Here is a 27,290-nt window from a genome sequence, read left to right as displayed (position 1 = left end):
AACCTTAATAATCTTCTTTTAAACAAACAGCTAAACAACTTAATTTAAATAACAACGATTCATCGAATAATTTACAAATCAGTTTGCACGTCAACACTGGCGATGGGTGTGAACTTGCCGGCTCATCTGGTAATAATAAAATCAACTTGTCATTACATGCAAGGCTGCTTCGAAGAATATTCACAATCAGAAATACTTCAGATGATTGGCAGGGCTGGTAGACCCCAGGTTATATATACATTTAAATTGTTTTTGTTCATTGCAATTTTTATATTTATTAAATTTTATAGTTTTCAAATAATTGAAATCAATATGTTATGTGTAAAAGTTGCAATGACTACTGACTTTTTCGAATGTCTCAAGTATTTGTTTGTATTATATTTTACACAATAAGAGAAAGTCGCTTGGTTCAGATAACTAGCGTAAAGTGTTAAAATGTAGGTGTTGAGCAACGAAAATTAACTTCGGTTACTCTGCAACTGTATACTTGTAAATTGTACTTTTGCATTAATTTTGATAAACCAGCACTTTTTGGTAATAAAATATGTGATAAATTTAAATTTATTAAAACATGTTTGTCAATTTTAATTGTTTTCTACAAAATATTCAGTTCGACACAAACGCCACAGCAGTTATAATGACTTCAGATGAGAACAGAGATTTGTACACAAACATGGTCAGTGGAAGTCATATAATTGAGAGTTCACTTCACAAGTTCGTATAGAAAATAGTTTAAAAAAATTTAGTAAAATTTCGCTTCGTCACTGATAACTATACAAATAGAGTGAATAAAAAAAAATTAATAAAAATAGTTTTCAAACTATAATAATCAAAAAAAAAACTTTATATAACAATATTAATGTTTTGTTTAAATAGTTTAATGATCTATATAAAATACTTGAGAGCAACTTGGTATGGCATCAACATATTATCTAGTTTGTTGCTTTTTTTCTCACAGTAAACAAAATAAACATAATTAGTTTACTAGTTTATATAAATTATTTCTCCACAGCAACTTAGTAGAACATTATAAAGCGAATTTACTGATTATTTTCTCACAGCAACTTGATAGAGCATTTGAATGCGGAAATTGTTCTGTCGATGATCCAAGACGTCAGCATGGCTCTTGATTGGATCAGATCCACTTTCCTCTACATCAGAATTCAAAAGAACCCCAAACACTACGGTTTGTCTTTGCTACAAATTTATCAAAGGCTGTAAAACGAAACTAAAACATAAAGCAATTAATTTAAGTCTACATAACCGTGGTTGCAAATAAATTGAAGGCGTAATACTAAAATTAATTTTAGAACTCAGAAATTATTTCAGCATGTAAATCAATAAATTATAAACTAGTATTAACAATAAGCAGAAAAAAAAAATTATTAAACAAACAAATAAATAAATAGTGCAGTTATCTGGCAAGAAAATAGAGCACATACAGGGTTGCCACTTTACCAGGAAAAAACTGGAATTTAAAAGTTTAGGCGAAAGAAAACCTGGAATTTTGAACAAAATCACTAAAAATACCTGGAATTTTAACAATTTTCACATGTTTAGTAGAAAAATTTCGATTTGATTCAAAAAATCTATCATTTAAATAAAAAAGTTTATTATAATCAAAAAACTTTTTTATTAAAAACATATTTAAAGTAGCTTTACAGTATCTTTTCAATGTTTTTATACTATTTGACACAGTTTTTTACCTTAAACTTAACTTTAAACCAAAAATAGACCTAAAAGTGTCTACTTTTAAAAACCTGGAAGAAATTTTAAAAATCTGGACAAATTTTTGAAAAAACGTGTGGCAACCCTGTACATACTTCGAGACATAAAAAAGCACAATTGTTTAAGTATAAGAACAACTTGAGTACAACTTTGAGTACAGTATGTAATTAATTTTTTACTATTTATAAGGATATCCTGTTAAATTATCTTGCAAGGAGATAGAAGACAGATTGCAGCAAATGTGTATGCGGCATTTGGAACAACTTGAATAAGTCATTTAGTTGAAATATCTGAAGATCTTCTTATAAAAAGCAGCAACGCCGGTATACTGATGGCCAGGTTTGTCTAGTTATATTTTGCTCATTTAAATAACTAACATTATCTTAACAGTTAGTTAATTGTTTTAAACTTATCAAACTAAATAAGAAGTTATTATTCATAAACAATCTTTTTATACCTTTTCAATTTTAAAATTGAGTTTTAATAAAATTCTATTTAATAGTTCTAGATTTTAATGCTGTATTTAAAAAATTCTAGCTTTTTTAAATCCGTTTAAATATAGATTAATTTTTGTGCATCAAATGAGTTAGAGGGAACGTAGACTTAAGTAGCTCATTGTATTTCATTAACTTTTATTATATTTACTAACATTATTTAAAACTAAATAAACTAACCAAATTAAATAAGTAATTATTGATCAAGGTACTGCGTAAAGTTTGGAACAATGAAAAATTTTCAGCAGCTGAAGGGAAACGAAAACCTGGAAGACATGGTTTTGTTTGTTTGAAATAAATGCTTATTTTTAATTGTTTTATGCTTTGTAAGGCTTTTAGGAAAAAATATTAATTAATGTTATTTTTTTACCTGGAAGAATTATAACTTTTTTTTTTGTAAATAGTTAGTTTTCTTTGTTTAATGTAGAATAGTTTTAGTGTAATTAGACATTGAACTTAAATCCTTATAGTTTTTTAACATGATATAATTGATATTGTCAAAATTTAAAGCTTTAATTGTAGTGTGTTTTGTTTATTTAAAGTTCTGAGCAAAAAAAGTTATTATCATGTTTATTATTTATTAAATTAATTATATTATTTCAGGTGCGAATTTTATCAGGTTGCGATGAATTCAATGAAGTTTCAATCCGTCAATCTGACAAAACAGCACTCAATAAAATGAACAAGGATAAAAACAGAATTTGTATAAGGTTATTATTTTATTGTTTATAAAAAACACTTGCATAAAGTTATTGTATTTTGTTGTTTATAAAAACAGAACTTGCACAAGGTTATTGTATTTTGTTTTTTATAAAAACAGAACTTGCATAAGCTTATTGTATTTTGTTGTTTATAAAAAACAGAACTTCCATAAGTTTATTGTTATTTGTTGTTTATAAAAATATAAATTGCATAAAGTTATTGTATTTTGTTGTTTATAAAACAATTTTATAAGTTTTTTTGTATTTATAAAATGTGTTGGTATAGAGTTGGTATAATAAACTTCTGCAGCATTTACAATCTCATTAAACGTGGCAGTAAATAGTATAGATCAGGGTTTCCCAAAGTGGGCCAAGTGGCCCCCTAGGGGGCCATGACAGATACTCAGGGGGCCATGAGCAGCAAAGGGGGAAGAGGGGGGGCCATGAGCAGTAAAGGAGAAAGAAGCAACAGGGGGGCCATAAGGCCATAACTTGAAACTTACACTAGATATTCTTGAGTTGCAGATGAAGAGCAAAAAAAAAAGGTCTTATATGTATTTTATGGTAGTTTAGAAACTTACAATAGATATTCTTGAGTTGCAGATGAAGAGCAAAAAAAAAGGTCATATGTGTATAGTTTATGAGTAACCTATATGTTGAAGGGGGCCATTGCTTTTTCAAACTCTTTAAAGGGGGCCATTTGCAAAAAAGTTTGGGAAACCCTGGTATAGATAATGAATAGAAATATTTAATAAATGGAATAACACGTCTTTGTTTTTTTTTGGTAACTGTTTATTTTATCACAACAGAACAGTATAAGTAGATTATAGAAAGTAAGAATTTAATAAGAACCTTGTACAATATGCAGTTCTTGTGATCTTACAAAAAAAAAAAACTAAGCTTATTTCACCATTACAATGTAGGTTTCCGATGAACGGCAGAATAAAAACGACGCAGATGAAAGTGAATTGTTTATTGCAAGCCACGCTCAATTGCATTCATATTCAGGAGTTCTCTCTTGCCCAGGACGTTACCAAAATATTCAGGTTTTAATTTATATCATATATAAGATCTTTAAAATGTGTGTAAATTTTTTGTGTGGAAGCCGATCGTTTCAAAACTTTTAATTACAGTTTAATTTATCAATAGTTTTGTTATGTCCAAACTTTTTCGTATAATTTATTTTATTCACTTTTGTGTATATACTTATTTATAATTATATAGTTTTAAGTAAAGTGATTAAAAAAATAAATCAATTGTTTAAGATTATTACTAAATAAACCAGTAAAGTTTTTTATCATTTATTCATAGTTTTTTTTACTGGTTAGAATAGCAAGGTTTTTAAAAATCACAAGAAAAATGAAAAATTTAAGTAAATACTTATTATTTGACAGATCAGCCAACAGGTTATCTAAATGTTTGTTGGAAATGCTGATGTTGAAAAACGAGTTCAAAGCTTTTTGCAGCGCAGCAATACTAAGCAAGTGCATCAAATCAAAATTGTGGGAAAATTCAAAGTTTGTTTTATTGTTGACAGAAATGTGAAGTTTTAAGAAGTATAATTTAAGCTTTTTTTGAAATTTATGTGTATATAATATATTTTGAAAATTAATTAATAATTTTTTTTTGAAAGTATATTAAATTTATAGCGATGATAATAATAATAATAGGTCCGCTACCAGCCGAAACCTGCTGTTTATATTGTGCATAAAAGAGTAATAACAAACAACAATAATAAATAATAACCATAGTTATGCAATGAGTTAAACAAACAAATAATAAATGTATATACTAAAATTAAATACACAATTAAACTAATAAAATATAATAAAGTTAATTTTGCTTTTCATTTTTTTCGTCTGTTTAAAGTATTGTTTTTCCCTTCCTTAAGTCTTTTGTCTACAGTAGATTGCCATTTGGCGCGATCATCTACAAACAACTTCCACTCATCAGTTCTTATGTTCAACTTTTTAGCCGCGCTTCAATACGTCCTTAAAACGTAGTTTTGGGCGACCTCGGTTGCATTTGCCAACGACCAACTCGCCATAAAACAGAGAGTAAAAAATTTGCTTCGTATGTTTAAATTTTGGTTATCCTATACTCCTATTAATGTAGGAATTGATAGTAATTGTTAAACGATATAGTTGGTTTTGAAAAAGCTTATGAAAGCATTTATTCTATTAATTTATAAATTTTTAATTGATTAAAAAAAATTTTCTTTAAGAAGGAATATGCAGCTAACTAACTATTTGTCATATTTTCTAAGGTACTTAAAATAAGAAATCAGCTATTTTCCTTTCACAGAAATTTAGTAATAATAAAAAAGTACTTTGTTAGCTTTTCACAGTCATCTAACACAAGTAATCAACTATTTAATCTTTTTTTCGCATTGACCATCAACTATTTTCATCATATTTTCACGGGTACTTATCTATTTATTTCATAATTTCACAGGTACGTTGCAAAGCAGCTGCCGGGCATCGGTTTGACTTTTTCATCAGCTCTGGTCAACGCGGGAATCACTTCCGTGGACAAGTTGGCGGACACGGACCCGCGCGAAATAGAAATGATCACCGGCAATCGGCCGCCATTCGGCAACAATCTGCGAGACGCGGCCAAGTCGATACCGAATTACGTGATGCAAGTCAACCAAGTATGATTTTTTTGTTGTATGATTTGTATTGCCAAGTTCAGGGTTGCCACTCGGTCAGGAAATCAGGAAAAGTCAGGAAAAATTTAAAAAAATGACAAAAGTCAGGAAAAATGGGGGATTTTGAAAAAAAGTCAGGAAATTTAATAAAATTTAAAAAAAATTCAGATTTTGTCAGTTTAAATTTACTAAATTCCTTGTTTTCCAAAGCCTTCAAATGTTAAAAATTAATTAAAAATCCTTTAAAGTCAGAAAAAAAATCCAAAGTTTTCCTAGAAATTTACAAAAATATTTAATTTTATTTCCAATGCCTTCATCTGGTATAAATTAGTAAAATATCCTTTATAAAACTGCAAAAATTTTCTATTAACATATTGAACAAGTACCTTACTTGAACAAGCAGATTTTGTAAGCTTTTTAGTATTGATGATCTGTAGCAAGGAAACTTCCGTAGTGAAACTGTGATATATAAACAAAAGTTTATCTAGCATAATTTTAGAATCAAAGTGTTTTTTGTTTAAGTAAATAATTGAGTTCATTATAACTAAGCAGTTAGTTTAGTATTTCATGTAACAAGTTAATGTGTATACTGAAGCGGAATGCAGACCAGATAAGGGAACCATATCTTCATTAGATGAAGAGGTTGAAGTGCTAATAAAAAACGGAAAAAATAAATTTTAGTACATACATTTAAAAAAACAGTATTTGATTTACTTCTTTATTGTTTTAATGTTTTAACTGTAAAAGTTCGTTATTGTTTTAAGGTTTGAGTTGTGAAAGCTCCTTATTGATTTAAGGTTTTAATTGTAAAAGTTCCTTATATGTTGTTTGTTTATCTAAAATGCTAAAAAATTGTGTCTTTTTTCAGACAAGCTGTGTTTATAAGGTGATAATACTATTATTTTGCTGATAAAGCTGTTTATTGCAAACACATCAATCATACACAGATGGTACAAGTGATGTAATGGAAGTTTGATGATAAAATTCAGCAAAAAACTGTTGTTTTTAACTTTTTTAATTGAAAGCTTTATATAGTTTCAAGTGTTAGGTTATGTATTTTAGAATAAGTTTAATTTAAGAGTTTGATTTAGAAAAGTCAGGAAAATTTTTGTAAAAAGTCAGGAAATTTTACTCAGCTTGATCAGTGGCAACCATGCAAGTTAGTTTTGACAGCCAAAAACATTTTCAAGATAAATTCTTGCCTGAGTGTATAATATACTTAAATGAAGTTATTAGTTTTTCAAAAATTTTCTATGAACAAAACACATTTAAATAAGCTTTACAGTATCTTTTCAATGTTGTTCTTCTTTTTAACACAATTTTTTAACTTAATTTTAATTCTAAACAAAAAATAGACCCCAAAGCGTGTACTTTCTAAAACCTAGGAGAAATTTCTCAAAAATCAGCGGCCACCCTGTGTATTATATATAAATTGATCGTATAAAAAGCATGTTTTTCTATGTTCATCTACATTAGTTTAGTAAAATATCCTAAATAATAAAATTATTTCTTTAATTTTTGAGATTTAGTAAGCTTATTATCTTTTTCCCAACTGCAGTTAGCATTACTTTTATCAAAAATTTATAAGGCTTAGTTTTTCTAAATGCTATTAAATTTATGTTGTTATAATAAGTTAGAATCCAATTGCGTTTTTACAAAATTATAGACTAGATAACTTTTTTCTTATAATCTATTGTTTGTAATACTTCTAATCAGTATTTCCATTTAGTTTAATAATTATCATGTTTATAAAAACCATAACAAGCACTATTTGGCTCCTTACATATGGCTATTTTGGCAACTATGCCTCTAAGTCAGAGTTTTTCAAACTTATTTTTATAATGCTTCTTACAAATTAGTTACACATTTACTTTTTTAACACCTTACTTATTATTGCCCCCTGATAGTCGTCTTTTACTTGTCCCTTTAATATGTAATTATATTCACCGCGGTTAATATCTGCCTTCTAGTGTTCAGTTTTTTCATTATACATACTTGTACAGACGGAAAGATATGGAGATGATACGAGTGAAATAGAAGTTTTAATAACACTGACGAACGCTTCTGATGTAAAAAATATTAAAAGAAACACCTGCCTGCTTTTGATTGGTTGTTACAAATTCTTATTGTTTTTAAATTATTAATATTTGTTGTTCTGATATTCTTCCATAATTCAATAATACAGTTTTTAATATTTACGAGAGATTCTGACTTAAGATAAAATTAAACGCGTAATACACAGAATAAATCAGTTTATTTTTATCTTTAAACTAAACTCAAATTTTAACAACTTTTTATTTTTAAAGCACTATCAAATTCTTTATTAAACTAATGATGAATTGAAAAATTTTATTTATATACTTATACAATTTACAGGCGATTTAATTTTGTCCTTCAACTAAACCCAAGTTTTAATAGATGTTTATTTTTAAAGCACTATTAATTTTTTAATAATACTATTTGATGAATTGAAAATACTTATGTAATTTACAGGCGATTCAGACAACAAGACGATAGCAAAACAGCGAATAAGCGACAATCAGCTTTTAAACTCGCTGAACAACACGTGGAAGAAATGTTACAGAATAAAGAGAAGTCATACTACAAGCGACGAACTGTCAATGAAGCTCATCAGTTCCGATTGGGGTTTGTGTGTATATTCATTTAAATAGTTTCTCGCTATTATAAAATTTGATTGGGGATCGAATAAAAGGTTTAACAGGTTAAGTTTGTCATTTAAGTTTGTGTATACCTTAAAAAATTAAATTTTGTCCAAAGCAAGGTGTTTAAGATGTTTTAACTTTCAGGTTTATGTAAAACTGTATATAATACAATTAGAAATACTTTAAAACATTAAAGGCTATATTTAATAATAATTTTTTGTTTACTAATTTTTTTAAACTTATTTTAAAATTCAAATTCATCCTGTAATTTTTAGTCTTTTGTTTAATATTGTTATCGAAAATTTTAACTAAATATAAAATTATCAAGTTAATTTACAATAAATAACCTTGCGTTCATTTTTATAAAATAACTGTTTAGTTATTGTAAAATGACATTGTCGGTCCGAGCCTAGTTTTCTCTATCAATTTATATAAGTAGTACTATTTTCTCATACATAAATAACTTATTGAATATTAAAAACCTGAACTGGATGTTGTGTTCAGCTAAAATATTCTAAAAATTTTGTTATAACAAAAAAGTTTAAAACGTAAAATTAAAGCTTCAAAAACTAATTTAAAAAAATTATACTTATATACAGTTGGAATAGACATAGAAAGTACTTATACGCCTTACTACTGTGGCCAGCGTAAAATAACGATAGATGTTTCAAAAGCAACTAAAACTACCAATAAAAAGACAAACAACGCAACTTCTAATGCTAACAAGTTTGTAAATTTATTTATTTAATTTAAGTTATATGTTTTTACCGAAATGAAATATGTAAATATTTCTTTAATGTTAGTCTTTTTCATAAACAGGTAAAAATTAATTTATTTTTAAGATACATTTTAAAATAAGAGCTAACAACAAGTATACAAGAAAAATTCTTTACTGGGTCATTTTGTTCTTATTTTCTACTTAGAACTTAAGGTTTTAAATTAAAGGTGTAAATAAAGTAAGTATTAAGTTAGCATCATTACTTGCCCACAAACAAATTATGCTAGTTATTCTCTTCTTTGTAGCTTATGATGTACAGTTACCTGCCAGCTAGGTACTCACTGCTGGTATGGTACGCAATTTTTAGCCAAAGATAGCTTTGTACTTAAAATCATAAAAATATACCACTTTTTTTTCTAATTTGTTTAAATATAATTAATAGAACAAAGAAGCCTTGCAAACACACTTGTTTTGACAAATACAACTGCGGTCATCAGTGCTGCAAAATTGGTTATTTATTTATTTTATTGTTATTTTTACATAATTAAAACTATTTACAAGCATAAAACTTTAGGTATAGTCAAAATAGTTTTTGTTTTTTATACATTATTGGTATAGAATAGCTACTATTTTTTTAACTGTTTAAAATATAGTTTTAATTGTTTGCTAACAAAAGATCCTAGTAAAGTAACTTCACTGGAATATAAATAAAAACAAATTATACAGTAATCTTCCTTTATTCTACCAACATATGTTTCTGTGTGTCAACGAATCAACACACTTCAACTGGGTTGTTAATAGGAAAGATAACTGTTATCTTTCCTATTAACAACCCAGTTGAAGTGTGTTGATTCGTTGACAAACAGAAACATATGTTGGTAGAATAAAGGAAGATTACTGTATAATTTGTTTTTATTTTACTATTTTTTTATCATTTTATAAATCAATTTAGAACCACAATAAATTGATTAATTATATGTTTGGTTACAAGTAGTTCTTATGTTGTTATTAATCAGTTAGTTTTTAAAATATTTGTTTACTTGTGAGACAAATATTTATTTTAAACGTGAAAACTAGGTATTTTGTTCTCAATATATTTATTAATTTTATATAAAAGCTAAATATTGAATAATATTTACACAACAGGTTTACACGAATTTGACGAAGAAGGTAGAGAATTTCAAAAGCAAGGTGTTTCAAAAAGAACTCAGGAGGTAAATAAATACTTAATAAATAGTTTTTTTTATGTACCTTTATAGTTACCTTTTATTGTACCTGCAGATAAGTCAATTTTTAAATAAAAAGTATTCCTTAAAATAGTTTTAACAAATTTAATTATGTACTACGACTTGCGCTATTTATAGTTTTATACCATACCAATTAAGCAAGTTTTTTCGTAAACGTTAGTAAAATTCAATTACAAATTGAGCTGATATTATGAATAATGTAACGTTGTAATAAAGGCAAAAGTGTTAGTTGTAAACCAAGTTTTAAAAGTAAACAAAATAAGCATGTTTAAAAACCTATCACAATAGTATGTTATGCAAACGAAATCAAACTTTGTGAAGTTTGTTAATATTTGCTCTAATGTGCTTTCGTTCGCGTGCCTCGATAGCTCAGTCGGGAGAGCGTCAGACTGAAGATCTGAAGGTCCCTGGTTCAATCCCGGTCGAGGCACTTGATCTTTTTATAATCGATTTAAACATACTACAGTCCTTATTTACACTTACCCAGACATTTTTATTCGAGAAGAAAATTCAGAAAAGTTTCAATATTAAACACAAACATTTTTGTGTGATACGAATATTTAAGCTTTCATGCTGTGAGAAAATTTTAAGTGTTTTCATAAATTCTGCAATTCGGTTAATAGTTATGACGTAACCATACTACTAAATCTTGAATTTAAACTTGGTTCAAAACTAGAGATAGATTTACGTATTTTTCATTTTGATTTATTTGATTATGTTTTTAAAGATAAATATAACTCTTTATTCGTAGACAAAAGTTTGTCTTTTTTTTGATTAAAAGTAAGGGCAAGTGGAAATAAAAATGATGAATTTTACTTTTTTGACCCTCAAAAAACATATATCGTTGCAGAGGGTTAGTAAGTCTGATTTTTTTCTACCTTAGAAAAGATAATTAAATAGTTTAATCTGAAATTTTGCTTTTATTATTTATAATTTTATTATCTTTTACTCATAATTACTACTTGATTTTACTATAACGCTTTTATTATTTCTTATGCATTGCATATACAGCAGCTATACTATTGTATGAATAATTTTTTTTTTGATTTATCCGGACATGTTTACAGAAAAATCTTGCCTAACATGTCTGGATAAGTGATTAAGCACTGTACATGAAATGTTAATAAGTCTTTCTGAAAACTAACATAATTGTCTTTGAATATTATATTACACATGAATTGTTTCTCTCCCTGCCCTCACTTTCAAAACTACACATTATGATCTGAAATATTGTAATGAAAATATATGCAAATTGTGAAATTATGTCCTTCTCTATTTCTATAACTAACTATAATATGAGCTACCAAATTTTTATATTATCATTTAATTTCTGAGAAATAATATAGAAGTTCTACTGGCCCTTATTAAAAAAAGCATATACAGAATGCAAAAAAAAAATATAAAGTAATCTATTTTAAACTTTTTATAGTTACCGTACAATAAACAATTCTCATTAATTAATTTAAGAATTTTAAATTATTAAATATCGTAATAAAAACAGATACTAAAGTTAGATTTTCAACTTTAGATGTAATCAACGACAAAACTTTATCACATCAAGTATTTGTATCAAATTTTTTAAGCAAACTTACCTATATTTGGAAAGATAGTTTTAACTATTTTTTTCTACCAAAAGTAGTTAAAAGTTCATGTTTTAACATTTCAAGTAAAATCCAAAGTGATTTTTGTTAAATCTTAAATACTCTTAAAGTACACTAAATTTTCAAACTAAAATTAAGTATATTCAATAATTTATTACTTAAAAGTGAAAACGTGATGTACCTAAAACATACCAATAAACCGTTATGTAAACTTGAAACAAAAATGTTTCAGCCCGGGCCCTGTGAGGCGAACGTGATAACCACTATACTACTGAAACACTTAATGAGAATCGCTTAACTTCGTTTATAAAGATGAAATTTTAACACTGAACGCTTTTAAATTGTTTAATACATATATTTATAATGGTTTATGTAACAATTATTATTTATTTTTTATTTTTGCTAATCGACTTCAGAAATTGTTATAAGTTGCCTTTTATTGTTTGCAGTTTAAAGTTGTTATTTTTAGCAAAAAAAAATCAATTAACTTTTTGTGACTTTGTAGAGGTAAATATACATTAATAAATTGTTAGTACTTTTTAAGCTTAAATATACTTTTAACTTTCAATGTTTTTTTGTATACTTAGAAGTTATTTAAAAAATAATAATGTCAAGTTTTATTATTTAACCCTTAAATTGATGCTAAAATGAAATTATTATAACAAGTTTGTTCAAGTTCAATAAAAATGCAAGTATTAGTTTTCTAATAACTATTTAGACGATTATTCTTAAAAAAGCTGTATTTCATCTTAAAATTAATTTGATTAAAATATCTCGGGTATATTTAAATTTCAATGCTAAAAATGAAACAACTGTACTTATTTATTATGATATCCCAACTTTCAATTTGAAAATTAAAATGTTTCTATGAACTATTGTTTAACGAGACGGATCACTTTTGCACGGAGGATCAGTTTTGCACGAGTGACAATTATGCACGAAATTAAAAAATACCGACCATGGGTTAAGTGTGACAGATAAGGTAAAATAAAATTACAAATAAATTAAATAAAATAAGTTTCAACCCGTGCAAAAGTGTTCCTTCGTGCATATCTGATACCTACCCATTGTTTAAATAAAACTGATCTAGAGCAAAAAGATTGATTTTAGAAAGTTTTTTATACTTAATTGGAAAGCTTTATTGAAATAAACATAGTTAAAAAAAAAAATCTCAAAAGTATAGTAAAAGATATTCTTAAGAATTAAGTATTTGAAAACACATTGAAAGTTATTCTTTTATTTAATGTTTTTTTTTAGTTTTTGAAGCAATACGAATATGATCCTCATAGAATTTCAAAGTTACCAATGAATCGTGATAATAGCAGAAACTATACTGATTTTCACCAGTTTGTTTTCAATTTTTTAATAAAATAGTATTTTTTGTACTTGTACCAGTTTGCTTAGAAGTTTAGTTTTGACTAAGTTTTATTTATTATTATATTTAATTTTCTAAATTCAAAGAAACAAAACAAATGAAAGCGAAGCTGGGTGGGAAAAATTGAACGAATTTTGCCACAACAGATCGATTGTTAACGAATCATTTTTCAACGAGAAATTACTTTTAATGAAAGTGAAAATACTAATGAAGAAGTAGAAAGATTCAGGCCGCTGAAAAAATCAAGATTTGAAAGAGAATGTGAACTTTACGAGGTTTTTTATAATATAAAGAAATACTTACGATGTTTAAAGTTTTTTAGTTTAAAAAATAACAAGAGTATATCCTTAAGTTTTATCTTAACTTTGACATATTATTAGTAGTAAAAGCTTTGGTTTTCATAATAACAAAAAAATTATAAAATAACACTGAGTAAAACAGGCGTGTTTACTAAAATACTTGAAACATTGAAATGGTAGAAAAATTAATCATATTTTAAAACTTATAAAAACTATAGTTCTCAAGCAACTTAAGTTAAAATGTGATGTATAAGTGCGAATAATTACTTTAAAATCTTTAATATTTTAGAATTTAGTAATTTAATATATTTTTAATGCAAATTCAATTATTTTTTTTTAATATGAACTGTTAAAAAATGATATATGGGGGTATCCGTATTCTACACGTAATGATTACAGAATCTTTATATAATATAATAAATGCATTAAATGATTTCTTTGCACTAATTTAAATAATAATAATATTTTAAATTAGGAAGTAAACTGCTTTTTAATGATAATGGTTTTAAACTTTATGATAAATGTACAAAACATTAAAAAAATATATAAATATATTACAATTAAAGTTATTAACTAATTATAGTAGTTATAAAAAACTTAATAAATATTTAGGAACAAATAAACCTTTGTTGAAGAACAACACAAGATAATAAAAATAAAATAAAATTCAACATTCAACAAAATGATGACAAAAAATTCCAACTAAACGATCAACCAAGCAATATCACTGTTGAAGCGAGTAATCAGATGAATAACAATAAAATATATTCAAAAAACAAAAATAAAATATATTCAAATAATAATAATATTCGATTGAGAAGCGAAAGTGAACAATTGTGGACTGAGCATTCACATATTTACCAAAGTGGTTTGTTTTTGTTAAAATATTTGTTTATGCATAAAAAAGATAATATTTATTATAAAGAAATAATAATATATTTTTAAATCAGAATGCACCGATATTACGGAAGATAAAATGACAATAGAAAAAGTTGAAGGAAATTCTCCTTTGTACAAAATGAAGAAAACTTGGTCTCAACCTAAATTCACTCCCTAACAATAAATTTCAAGTTCGATTTAGTTAATGTTTTGAACTAAAACTACTTCTTAACTAAAAAAAGAAGATTCGTTGTAGTAGTAATTCACAATTTTTTTAAAGATATATATAGTTGTATTAAAACTAAATTATACACGATTTCGTTAAAACTTATTTATTTATTTATGTTTATAATTGCATTTTATCAGGTACATAATATTGTGAATTATTTTTTTGTGTTTGTAAAACTAAAATAACAAATGTTCTTGTTAAAATACTTCCAAAAAGGGTTTATGTAAACATATTATACTAGCAATTCAAATAATTATTTATTGTTGTAAATTTTGGTAGATGGAAAATAAAGTTGAAAAAAATACTCCGATAAGTATTTTAAGAAAACCAAATAAATTTTCTGATCTACCAAATAGCAGCAGGATGGAAAAATCTAATAATTCATCAGATTACAACCCAGTATGTTTGGATATTTTTATCTAATAGAATTTGGTTAAAATTTGATGTTTTGAAACTTTGATTGATGTGGTATTTTTAGCTGATTTTTTTTTTTGTACTTAACGTAAATGTTCTGAGTTTTGTTTACTCTAAATTATAAATTTTTATTGAAATATTATCTGACAACTCTAAAAAAATTTCAGCTAAAATTATCAGATCAATCAAAGTTTAAAAACAACAAATTTTAACCAAATTCTATTAGATAAAAATATCCAAACATACTGGGTTGTAATCTGAAATTTCAATTTGATTTCATTGTTAATTATTACTCAACTAATATCAATTTTTATTTCTGTTAATTATTAGATTTGCTTAAATTTAAATTAATCTTATTTATGTTCCTTTAGAATTCTTATTATTCTTTACTATTCTTAGTTGTTTTAAATAGTTCCATTTAGTTTTAAATTTTATCATCAATTATTTCTTTAATATTTGTTTTAAATATCTAATTTATGTAATTGATTGTTGCTTAATTTAGGTTTTAATCTAAATTACAGTTTTTAATTTTTGTAATTTACTCGAAACTAATCCATAAATCTTGTTGTTTAATATATATAAATATTTAAAGAAGTTGTCTCGCAGTTCACTTCTGATTAAACAGAAATATATTTTATATCTTGTTTTATTAAAAAATTTAATATGTATTTAAATTGTATAAACCCACTCAAGGTTTTTATAATCAAACTTTTTACAGCTAAGAGCGTTAATCTGAGTGAAATGTATGATTTTTTTTTTTTTTTTGTAATTTGTACAAAAATATTATCACAATATTTGAAGATCTTGAATAGTTACTTTTTACTTCTTTTATGTTGTTAACTATGATTTAAGATGTTTAATAAAAACCTTTATTACTTTTCATTTCGTTCTTTAAAACAACATTTCGCTTTTATATTTTACATAATATCCATAGATTAATGTAAATTTTGTAGTATTTAAAGAAAGTTATAAGTTCAGCTTTAACCAACTAATATATCAAAAAAGCACCACTTATTGTATAATTTCTAAACAATTTAATATAAGTGGGTAAAAAATACTGTTTATTAAAAAAGAAAAGCTATTTCCAATTTTTTGTATTTATAGAGTTTACTGTTAATTTATTTGATACTTTTCCTATAATTTTCAACAAAGTAGTTGTGTCTTTTTAAGATTATTAAAAAATGTATTAAATAATTTCAGTGAGATACTTTTTTACCGGTTCTTAACTAAAACAGTACATTTAACACGGCACATTGCAAAAGTTTTAGGTTTAATTTTGAACTATTTTTATTAATAAAAATTTTAAAAAATAAAATATTTCGTGTTGATAAGGCAAAAGAGGTGAGATAGTTTATTTACTTTTTTTCAATTATTAAATGTTATTTAGCATTGTTATGTTTTAAATTTTTAGCTGTACGAAACTAATTAATTCACATTCATTAATAATGGTGTTTTTTTTTTAAATAAATGTTTTGTATTTTTTAAACTCGGTACTTTATTGTAAAATTCGTAATAGTAGCTATCTTACTATAAAATATTTTTGTTCACCACCTTTAGTAGACTTAAGTCCAAAACATCATATTTTATAACCATAAGTTATTGTAGGGGTTGCCAACGTACGGCCCGCGACATACTTTCTAGTTTGAAAACAACTTATGAAAAAACCTGGTTTTTTGATAAAAATATTTAATAAAAGTTTATTATTTTTAAAGCTTATTTAATAGTTATTTCTTTACAATTTTACTTTCAATTTGTTTTCCCAAAGTTTAACGGCCTGTAATGATTTTTTCTAGCCCGCCGACTAGAAGTGTTGCCAATTTATAGGTTATAATGTTATTGTTAAAACCCTAAGTACATTAAAATGAAATGTTTTTGTTTTAAATTTTGGTAGCGAAATAAAAATAAATAATTTTTTAACTAGTTAAAGTAATTTAGATATTAAATTTCAACCATAAAACAATTCATAAATTTATTGTGTAGTTTTAATTAAGAAAAGCTTGGATAATAAACTTTTCATGACTGTAAGATAATAATTTAAATGTTTGCCACGTGACATACAAGATACAGTTCGAATACTTAGAAATGTAATAGTTTACAAGGTGCCGTGTTCAGATAGTGCTAAGAAAAAAAATAGTTCAGAGATGTACTTCGTTATTTTACGACTAGAACTTTGTATATAATGTTAAGTTTGAAGTCAAACACAATAATTTGCAATTTAATAAACATTCAATTAACTTTACTACTTTTATTAACGATTTAGATAAATTATTAACACATTACAGTTTGAACTACTTGTTCATTTATCAAATGTTACCATACAAAAGATTTACTAACACAAAATAAATAAAAATGTTATTTATAAAGCAGTAAAGAGGTAAACTTCTAACACAAACTATATAGTTTTTTTTTCTCGTTAATTATTCATTGGCAATTAAAAAACTATAGCACAATGAAAAAAAAAAACATTTTTAAACATGTAAGCGTATTAAAAATTTTGAAGATTAAAATGTAGAATTGAGTAAATTTTTTCTTGGCGAGCCAGATGTGGAAAACTTTATTCTATGGCGAGCCGGAGCATTTCAATTACATTTAGTGGGTGCACGACTATTCAAATTCGGACAATTCAAATTCCGACAATTCAAATTCTTAATAAAAGATTAAAACAATTAAAAATGTAATGTGTACTTGACTTTAAAAAAATGCATATGTGAATCATATCGATATCTACAGACCATGTTTTAATTTTCGTAAAACATTAAATATTTATTGAGATATGGCTTATATAAAGTAAAAAACATAGTTATTTTTAGTAATTTTAAAATATCTTGAAAAATATTTTAGATTTTGAAAAAAAGAAAAATGTGGCTTTAGATATCATTAAGATCTACATATGTTTTTATTAATTTTTTTTAATTTATATTATTTATTAAGATATAGTCCTTTTAATATTTTTTTAAGAATTTGAATTGTCGGAATTTGAGTTGTCCGAATTTGAATAGTCATGTAACCACATTTAGTTCATGAAAATTACTCAATTATCTATTTCATTTCGACAAAATTATTCTTAAAATTTCATACTATATCTAATGAAAGTTCAAAATATACTGTAAATAAAACCTAAGACACTTTTTTGGAATTTTCATTTCAAATTTTAGAAAACCTCGTCTAAATTTAGAAGGCCGCTTTTACGATCGCAGGCCGCAGCTTAACTTTTCGCGAGCCGGGTTCCACCTGAATTTTAAAAACATTGTCGTGTCGGTCATTTACACATCGTGGGCCGTATGTTTTCCACCCCTGGTATAGAGTTTTGTTTAACTTATAAGTTTTTAGAAATTACGTAGAAAGAATGTAGTTTTAGCACCTAATGTTAATAGAAAGTTTTTTTTAACTAGAATTATTGATAAAGAAGTAAAAATCAAAATTAATATTCTTTTAGTAGATAAAGTAATTAGTATGATTGAAATTTTACACAATAATTATACACCTTTTAGTTACTTCAATTGGTTCTTTTGATTAGTCATCTTTGTCAACATCATAATAAAGTAGTGAAAATGTGTTTAGGTTTTCGAATACAAATACTTTAGTTCCTACACCGTTAAAACTCAGAATTCATCAACATAACTTGCAATTATTCATGAACTCTTTAGTTCAATAAAGTTTTATAAATATTGTCACAAACTTCACGTGGTGCAAAATCTAATCTAATACATACCATTTGTTTTTTGGAACAACTTAAATGTGGCTTGTTTTTTTTTTTTTGTTTTCACGTTTAACATTGAACAAGTACCTGTTTTGACGTCATAACGCTTTACAGTATTCAAAAAAGTGTGACTCAAATCTCGTCCTCCAGACATTACAATGTTGTTTTAAATGCACAAGCTGCATTCGATCTTAATGAATTCATTCTGGTTAGTTTTGTCCATTTGTTATTTACTCTGTCTCACTCAATGCAGTTTTTTTTTACTTGGCTCTAAAAGCAATCCTACCATCAAGTATCCTTGGTCCATTAATGAACAAACACTGCAATTATAAACGATATCGTATATATCAGTTAACTTTTTCCACGTTTTAGTCAAACGTGAATATTTTTTAACCGATTTTTTGAAAATATTGTTCGAACTATAACCACAAAATACAAAAACATCGTTTTTGAGGCAATTAGCTTTAAAACAAAAGTTTTCTTCATCAATTGAAGGTAAATTTTGAGCAGTTTGGAAAATACTTGCCTTGAATTGAACAACATTTTGAAGATAAACAATTTTATGCAAAATATAAAGACTAAAAAATTTTTTTTTTCGTGTTTAAAATATCTATTTAAATAATTAATTCTACATTTGGATCTAAAAATTCCTTTTTGCATGATAAAATTTTATTAAATTAAAACAATTTTTTCAATTTTTGAAAACAATGAAAACTTTTTGTAAGAAGTGTTTCAAAGTGTGATCTGAAAACAAGAAAAGACGTAATTTTAGCAAAAGACCTTTTGCATGTTTGCTTCGATATTCAAAACTATAGTTTAAACATCTTTCAGTGCATTATAAACTTTAAGCTCAGATATTATATGAAGGTTTGAAATTGTTTGTTTTTTCCTCACAAAAGTGAAATTTAATTGTTGAAATTTTGTCAAAAAATATCAAAATTTGAAAGTGATTGTTTACAAGCGCAAAATTTTAATTTTTTTTATATTTGCTTAAAAAAAACTTTTTTTAATGTATACCGTTATACCTAACCCACCTTCCCCAAACAAATTAAAATTCAAAATCTAAGTTCTAATAATTAGAACAAAAATTACATAGAATTTTTTTGTAGATTCAGCATATATGCAAATCAGACTGATCTTCAGGTATACTAGCATATTTTAGTCAGTTAAATTTAAGCCTCAAAATGTAGTATGTATTTTTGATAAAAGTACTGTATACTAAACTTCTGTAAAATAAAATACCTGAAATACGACAATATTTTAAAAAATTCAATATAAACTATTTCCAGTGATCAAATTTATGGAACCTGATTAAATTTTAATGATCAAAAGAATTTTACTTGATCCTTTGTATTTATAATTTTCTATCGAATATAAGAATTTAATATACGTAAACAATAATTTGTTATAAAAGACGGTTTTAGTTTACATTCTTTCATAATTTTTACCTATTTTAATGCAAATACAGTTTTTAGGACCGTTTGGTATTTTTTTTAACTATTAAGGCAAGCAATTTTTTATTCTGACAAACTTGTTAACTTTAACACCATAGGAAAATTTAGTCTGTATTTTAAAATTTTATTTAGTGTATATATATAACCATCTATTTATAATAAGATATTCAAGACAAAATCGATTTGAATTAAAATACCTAAAAGTAAGTAAATAATAACCTTAATACTATTAGAAAACTCGAAAACTAATAACTTTAGTTTTCGATCTGGTTATAAAACTAATTTTAACTTAAAAAATATAGTTTATAAAAACTTTCAAACAACTACTAAATACTTCAAACATTATTAGCTAATTCATATTTAATGCAAAAACAAATAAATAAAACACTCTCTCAAGTTTTTTCTGTGATAGTTTATACGTATTACACTACTTTTCGTCAGAACTTAACAGTAGATCAAATTTAGAATTATGAATAAGTTTTTAAACAAAAACACAAAAAGTTAAAACTAAAAAAGTAATAAGCACAACAATTAATCAGTGTAAAGTAATAAATAAATAAACTCAAATACTACTAACGGATAGAAAATAGATAGTTTAACGAAATAAAGACACTTTGTAATCAAATTCCTTCTGTTTACACAGTTCTGGTTTCTCCAAAAATATAGAGATAGCCTCCAACTTCACGAGATCAAACACACTATTGCAATGATGGATTACACACTATTGCAATAATGGATGTGATTTACAGTTTAGTTTCAATAATACAATTTACAGTCAGATAGACGGCGTAGCCATGGGGTCACCTTTGGGTCCTACTCTAGCGAATATGTTTATCGGATATTTAGAATCCAAAATTGCTGACGATTTGTCTTCACAGGGTGTCTACATAAGATACGTTGACGATTGTTTGGTTATATCCAAAACAGAAAGTGAAAATGAAGCTATTTTTCAAAAATTAAACTCTTTACATGAAAAGATTTCTTTTACTAGAGAAGTAGAAGAGAACAACCAGCTGCCATTTCTAGATATATTAATAATAAAAGATAAAACAAGCTTCTTAACGAATGTCTATAGAAAAACAACTTTCATTGGGCAATACTTGCAATACCAATCGTTTTGTAGTAAGAAACGAAAAGTAAACCTAATCAAAACGCTGTACCATAGAGCATACAGAATCTGTTCGAAAGAATTACTTCATTCAGAGGTTGAGAGAATAAAAGAAATTTTAATAAAAATGGTTACCCACCAAATTTGATTAAGAAGGTAATAAAATCACACCACAATAACATAAATCAACCTAGGCTATTTGGACCGGAGAAGTTCCCAGCAATATTAAAACTACCTTATATTTTAGAAAAATCACGAGTATTTGAGAGCAAACTAAAAGACTTAACAAAAACATCTAACAATCAAGTGCTTCCAAGAGTTATATTTCTTTCAAAATCTTTATTAAAAGTGCAGTTGAAGGACCCGATACCAGACCAAGACAAAAGTTGTGTAGTGTACAAGTTTAATTGCTCTTGCGAAAAGAGCTATATCGGTCAGACCTCTAGGCACTTAAAAACCAGGATAAAAGAACATCTACCTGCTTGTGTATTGAAATTCATTGAACAAGAACCTGAAATTAAGACAATAGCAATAAAAAACGCAGCAAAAAGATCTTCAGTTGCAGAACATCTAATAAATAATAGAGATTGTGCTTGGAAATATGACATATCCAGATTTAGAATAATCCATCATTGCAATAGTGTGTTTGATCTCGTGAAGTTGGAGGCTATCTCTATATTTTTGGAGAAACCAGAACTGTGTAAACAGAAGGAATTTGATTACAAAGTGTCTTTATTTAGTTAAATTATCTATTTTTTATCCGTTAGTAGTATTTGAGTTTAATTATTTATTACTATACACTGATTATTTATTGTGCTTATTACTTTGTTAGTTTTAACTTTTTGTGTTTTTGTTTAAAAACTTATTCATAGTTTTAAATTTGTTCGACTGTTAAGTTCTGACGAAAAGTAGTGTAATACGTATAAACTATCACAGAAAAAACTTGAGAGAGTGTTTTATTTAATTGTTTTTGCATTAACTACTAAATATTTAAGTCAAGTGATATTATTACTCAGAGGCGTGTTTTAACTGGTTTCCTGTTTCCTGTGAACCCCCTGAAAAAAAAATAAAAAAGAAAAAAAGATTCTTAGAATATCACTAAAAACGTTGTTTATTGACTTTGTTTTGGTTAGTTAATAAACTTTGAATAATGAATGTTGAATTTTTAACACTGAAAGATTATAAGTTTCCTTAACAAAAAATGCTCGTTTTTTCCCAGCTGAAAAAGATTTCAAATAAAATTTTAATTGTGACGTTATAATAGGTAAACGTTTTAAAGTAGCATTTTTTTTCTAGGAAACGTTTTTGAATGATTTATTATCAAAATTTTACATTCTTTTTTACTGATAGTTTTAGATCATTTAAAGTTCAAAAGTTTTTATTTACCTTGAAAAAAATTATTCCAGCTGTGCTTTTTAATAATTCTGTTCCAAACAAAATATAAAAACTAATGATAATGCTCGTAAAAATTATGTTCTCAATTGTTTTATTTAACTGACTTGCAATTTCATTTTCGACAACTTCTAAAGGTTTTTTATTGAGTTTTGTACTATACAACAGATTTAGTAAGTTTTTTTTTTTCAAAGTTTAATCCAATGATTATAATATACTAAGACTACATGCAAGTTTTGGTCCTTAATTATTTATATTAGTCATAATACAATGTTCGTTATTTTCGTTAATTAAATAAAATGTATGTAATATATTTGTTTTAATTAACGGATTTGAATTTTTATATACAACTTGTATGTTTATAACTTTTTTCTGGTTCTTTTAGTTTTAGTTTATCTAAATTTAATACAGTATACAGTTATAATACAGGTTTAATACAGTATAATAAATAAAAAATTATAATATTTTTCTATTACTATATATATGTTTTTTCTTCTAAGCAGAATAAAGCTCTTTAAACACAGAGTTTTTCGGCTAAGCATTGCGTACTTAACTGGCAGTGCATACCTAAAAAATGCGTTCTTAAGCGGAAAATTGAACAAAACAAAAAAAAATTGTGAACCTCCTTTGAAAAATGTCTAGACACGCCTCTGTTATTACTTTAGAACTAAGTATAAACAATTAAAACACACTACAATTTATTTTTACTTTTTAAAATTACAGACTAAAAAAAAATGAAAGTATGTTACAGTTCCAAACAATTAAAACACATAAACAATAAGTAAATACTATTATTTAAACGACTAAGTAAAAATACAAGGAAAACTAACTTCGACAACGAATTGAAGTAAATGAAACTCACGATACTGAAACTGGACAAAAAATGAGATAAATTGTACCAAATTTAGAAGTTGCTGCTAAATCAAGCAAGAGATGAACTTCAACTGGACTTGTTTATTAAAATATGCGACAATTTGTAATATAACGAACTTGTAAAAGATAACACTGTGCTGGCTGCTTATCCCAAGCTAGATTATGGAAAGCGCATTGAAATAGGCAACTCTCGCGTTTTATGCCGAAACTGACTCGAGAGAATTCGCTTTTCTTTCGGGGAAATTACCATTTGCGCGGAACCTTCTAGTATTTAATCAAGTGTTTTTGTAACAAACTTTTTAGGGCTGGAAAATATCATTTTAAATGTGATAGTATTCACTCGAAAGAATATGTGCTTATCAAAAGGACAGGTGGGGACACTGTCCTTACAATATATGTAACCAATACAGTTTAAAGTCTGGTTTGATACATGCTGAATAAGTTTTTATATTTCATAGATAAATAGAACAACTATGGAATTTAACCGTATTCTGCTAAAATTAATAAACTGATATTAGCTAGATTGTGGATAATATCTACTACGAAACTGTTTGATATTAAAAATTGCTAAACATAACCTGTTAAATTATTTAATTAATAATAACAGCCTTTTATGGTTAGTTTAATGTTCACTTAAAAATATTTAACATGTGACCGATAATTTTTATATATTTAAACAAGTTCATCAAGTACTTTTATAGGTAACATTCAATAGAAATGTAATAGGAAAATCTTACTTAACATGGAAGTATTACAATTCAGCTTGCGTATACAGATTTTTTTTGTTGTCTTTTATATATTTATTGAGCAAAGTTTTCAAAAGTTTAAGTATTATTATTTTTATAATTTCAGTGCTCAGTATTTGCAACTTATGAAATAATGCTGATAACTATTGTTGTAAAAATTAAGTAGTAGATGAATAAAGAATAAAGTGCGTATCAAGTAACTAGTGCATTTTAAATTTTAGTTAAGTATTATTTTAAGACATTTATGATCTAGAAATCTTTTTGGCTTTTTTCTCAAAATTATTTTTTACTAATATGAAATTGTAATGTACCACAAAAGTTTGTTGTATTAAAAACAAAGTGAACTCCTAATAAGGCTAATGTTTTGTTTTCAATTAAGTGACTTTTAAAATTATTAAACACTATTTGTTTTCACTTTTCGTTAACAAACTATTAAAAATAATGAACTGTTTTTGTTTTACAGCAGTTGAAACGAAATCAGAAAACATTGTTTATAATAAATTAATGTTTTTTTTTCAGTTTTGAATAATTTTTACAAGATCAGTTTGAAACGTTCGTCTACTATATTGTTTATTGAACGATAAAAAAAGGCTCAAAAAGTTTGGTCCAAAGACCTGGTGCACGAAAAAACCTTCCGGTTATCGAGTCATACACCATAACAGTCTAACGTCATATCCAGAGCATATACAAGTCTACATAATCAAAACAAACGTTTTGTTGAGTTTATTGCTTTACAACTGTTTCTCGCTCGTGCGATAATCACAAGCAAATAAACTAACAAGTAGCAATTGATAAACACTTTATATAGCTTTAGCTTAGTAATTAGGTGATTAAGTAATTAGTAAATTAAGTGAATTTAAGTAATTTTCAGCAAAGTTACTATTTATCAACATAAAATACAACAATAACAAAAAACAAAAGAACAATATAAAAAATAAAATTACCCAATAAAAACAAAGGCAGGTAAATTAAACTTAAAATTGGTCAATTAAGATTTTAAATAAAATTTTGTGAAATTTCTACATTTTGCTACCAATTCTGAACTCAAATTTAAAAAGTAGTTGTTGTATGCAAATGCATTTCAAGTCTCTCCAAATTACAGAGGGTACAAATTTTTCCTGGTCTATTTTTGTTACTACGATAAATAATCTTCGACTTTTTTGTTTTTTTTTAATCGATGTTGTCATTTTTGATTTTGTGAATGAATCTATATATTCTTGTACACTAATTCTTTATTGCGCTTCTATAGGATTGCGTATGTCACACAATCTTGTTTTAAATTGTCTTCCAGATGATCCAATGTAATTATTTTCTTTTTACTTATGCATAACTGTTGCTTTATATATGACTCCTTTAGTAAGACATTCTCCGTTAACTGAACAATTAGCTTTAAATCTACAATTACAAGATTTAATGTCTTCTTCAGTTGTTTCATTGGAGTTTTAAAGTATTTTCTGGTTGCGGTTGGACATTTCTTTTCCTAAGTTAGACATACAGGAATATGAAATCTTTATTGTAATTCTATTAAATATAGTACCATAAAAACCTGATTGTGGGAAAAGTCTGGATACTATCTTTAAAAATTCTTTCCCTTTATTCGTTTTATACAGTTACTGAAAGGAGGATTGAGGTAAAAAGTCTTTTTATAAGGAACTTTTATCTTATCAATTATTTCTATGGTTTTAGATATAGATGATAATCTATTTTTGATCATAGATGAAATTTATTTATTTATTAGGTATGGATGATAAGAATTAAAGTTCATATAGATGTTCTTGGCATTTTCTTATCTAAATAGTAAATATTCGTCTTTTCCAGATCTATGGTTATATCTAAAAAGTCCACCCTTGGTGTACTTAGTTCGATTTTTACTTTTAAATTATGTTTCTGAAATGATTTCGTTATAGATTTCCTCAATTGGTTAACGATTCTTGGTGATCTTTTTTTTAACTATGAGTAAGCCGTCATCACGATAAAGACCACAATTAGATATGTCGGTTTTCTTATCATTATTTAGCTCATTTAAAATAAATAATCCCACCAACTCACAAACCTCTGCTCCATGATAACTTCCCATCGGTATATCAATAAGTCTACTAGTCTATTACAAAAATGACATATTTCAAACATTTAAATATCTTAATTAAAATCTCTATTATAAAATAATAATAATGTTAACATCTCTTACCTGGTTAACAAATTTACACTTGTAGTTAGTTATCGATCAATTTGTACAAATACTTAAAAAAAGTAAAATAAACGGCAGTAAATTAATATTTTTAAACTTTAGCTCTTAGTTATTTTATTACATTTCAATAAAGTTAGTACCTGATCCAAATAAACACTAGTTAAAAAGGATGAATTAAATGGATTTATATGTAGTTAATTAAAAAAAAAACATTTAACGATTTGCTTACTAAAGCTAGCTAAAAAAAGCTTAGTAGCTTAACTTTACTTTATATTACGTTGTGTTATTGACTTTTGGTAAAACTTATAAGCAAAATAAATTAAAATCTAAAATGCAAAATAAAAGAAAAATTAACTAAGATCATTTTTAAAATCATCTTTATTTTAACCTTTTATATTTAGTTTGATTTAAAAAAAAAAAAACTATACTACAGTACAACTACTATTTCATTAATGAAAATCTGTATTTATTGTAAGCATAAATTTGAAGAAAAAAAATGTTTTTTTAATAGTAAATCGTATACAGATAAATTAATATTGTTTTGCCTCAATAAATGATTACATATTAGAATCAGTATACCTGAAAATTCAAGTTACGAAAATTAAGATGACGGCAACTTCTTTTGCTTAAAAATTTAATTCTAATGATTTTTTAAAGGGACCACACTTTGAAAAACAATTAATAATTGGAAATATAAATCTTTGAATATAATTTACTTTTAACAAAGATTGTTTTTTGTTACTCTTTAATTAGTTGAGTTAGTAAAAACACTCATTGAATAATTTTTAATTCAAATTTCCTTAAAAATGCAAAAACTGCCAGCTTCTGTTT

General features: G+C 25.8%; 1 non-coding gene and 1 pseudogene across 1 annotated transcript; both read left to right on the top strand.

Moving 5' to 3' along the window:
• Positions 1-27,290, top strand: part of LOC145843067 (putative ATP-dependent DNA helicase HFM1) — a 93,621-nt pseudogene that overhangs the window by 47,208 nt on the left and 19,123 nt on the right.
• Trnaf-gaa (transfer RNA phenylalanine (anticodon GAA)) lies at positions 10,560-10,631 on the top strand. Its single transcript has one exon. It is a non-coding gene; the product is annotated as a tRNA-Phe (tRNA).

This window comes from Thalia democratica, chromosome 8 (genome assembly GCF_965202585.1).
Source record: "Thalia democratica chromosome 8, ktThaDemo2.hap1.1, whole genome shotgun sequence".
NCBI classification, from domain to species: domain Eukaryota; kingdom Metazoa; phylum Chordata; class Thaliacea; order Salpida; family Salpidae; genus Thalia; species Thalia democratica.
The sequence above is the reverse complement of the archived record's forward strand: the minus strand, read 5'-3'. Positions and strand labels throughout refer to the sequence as shown.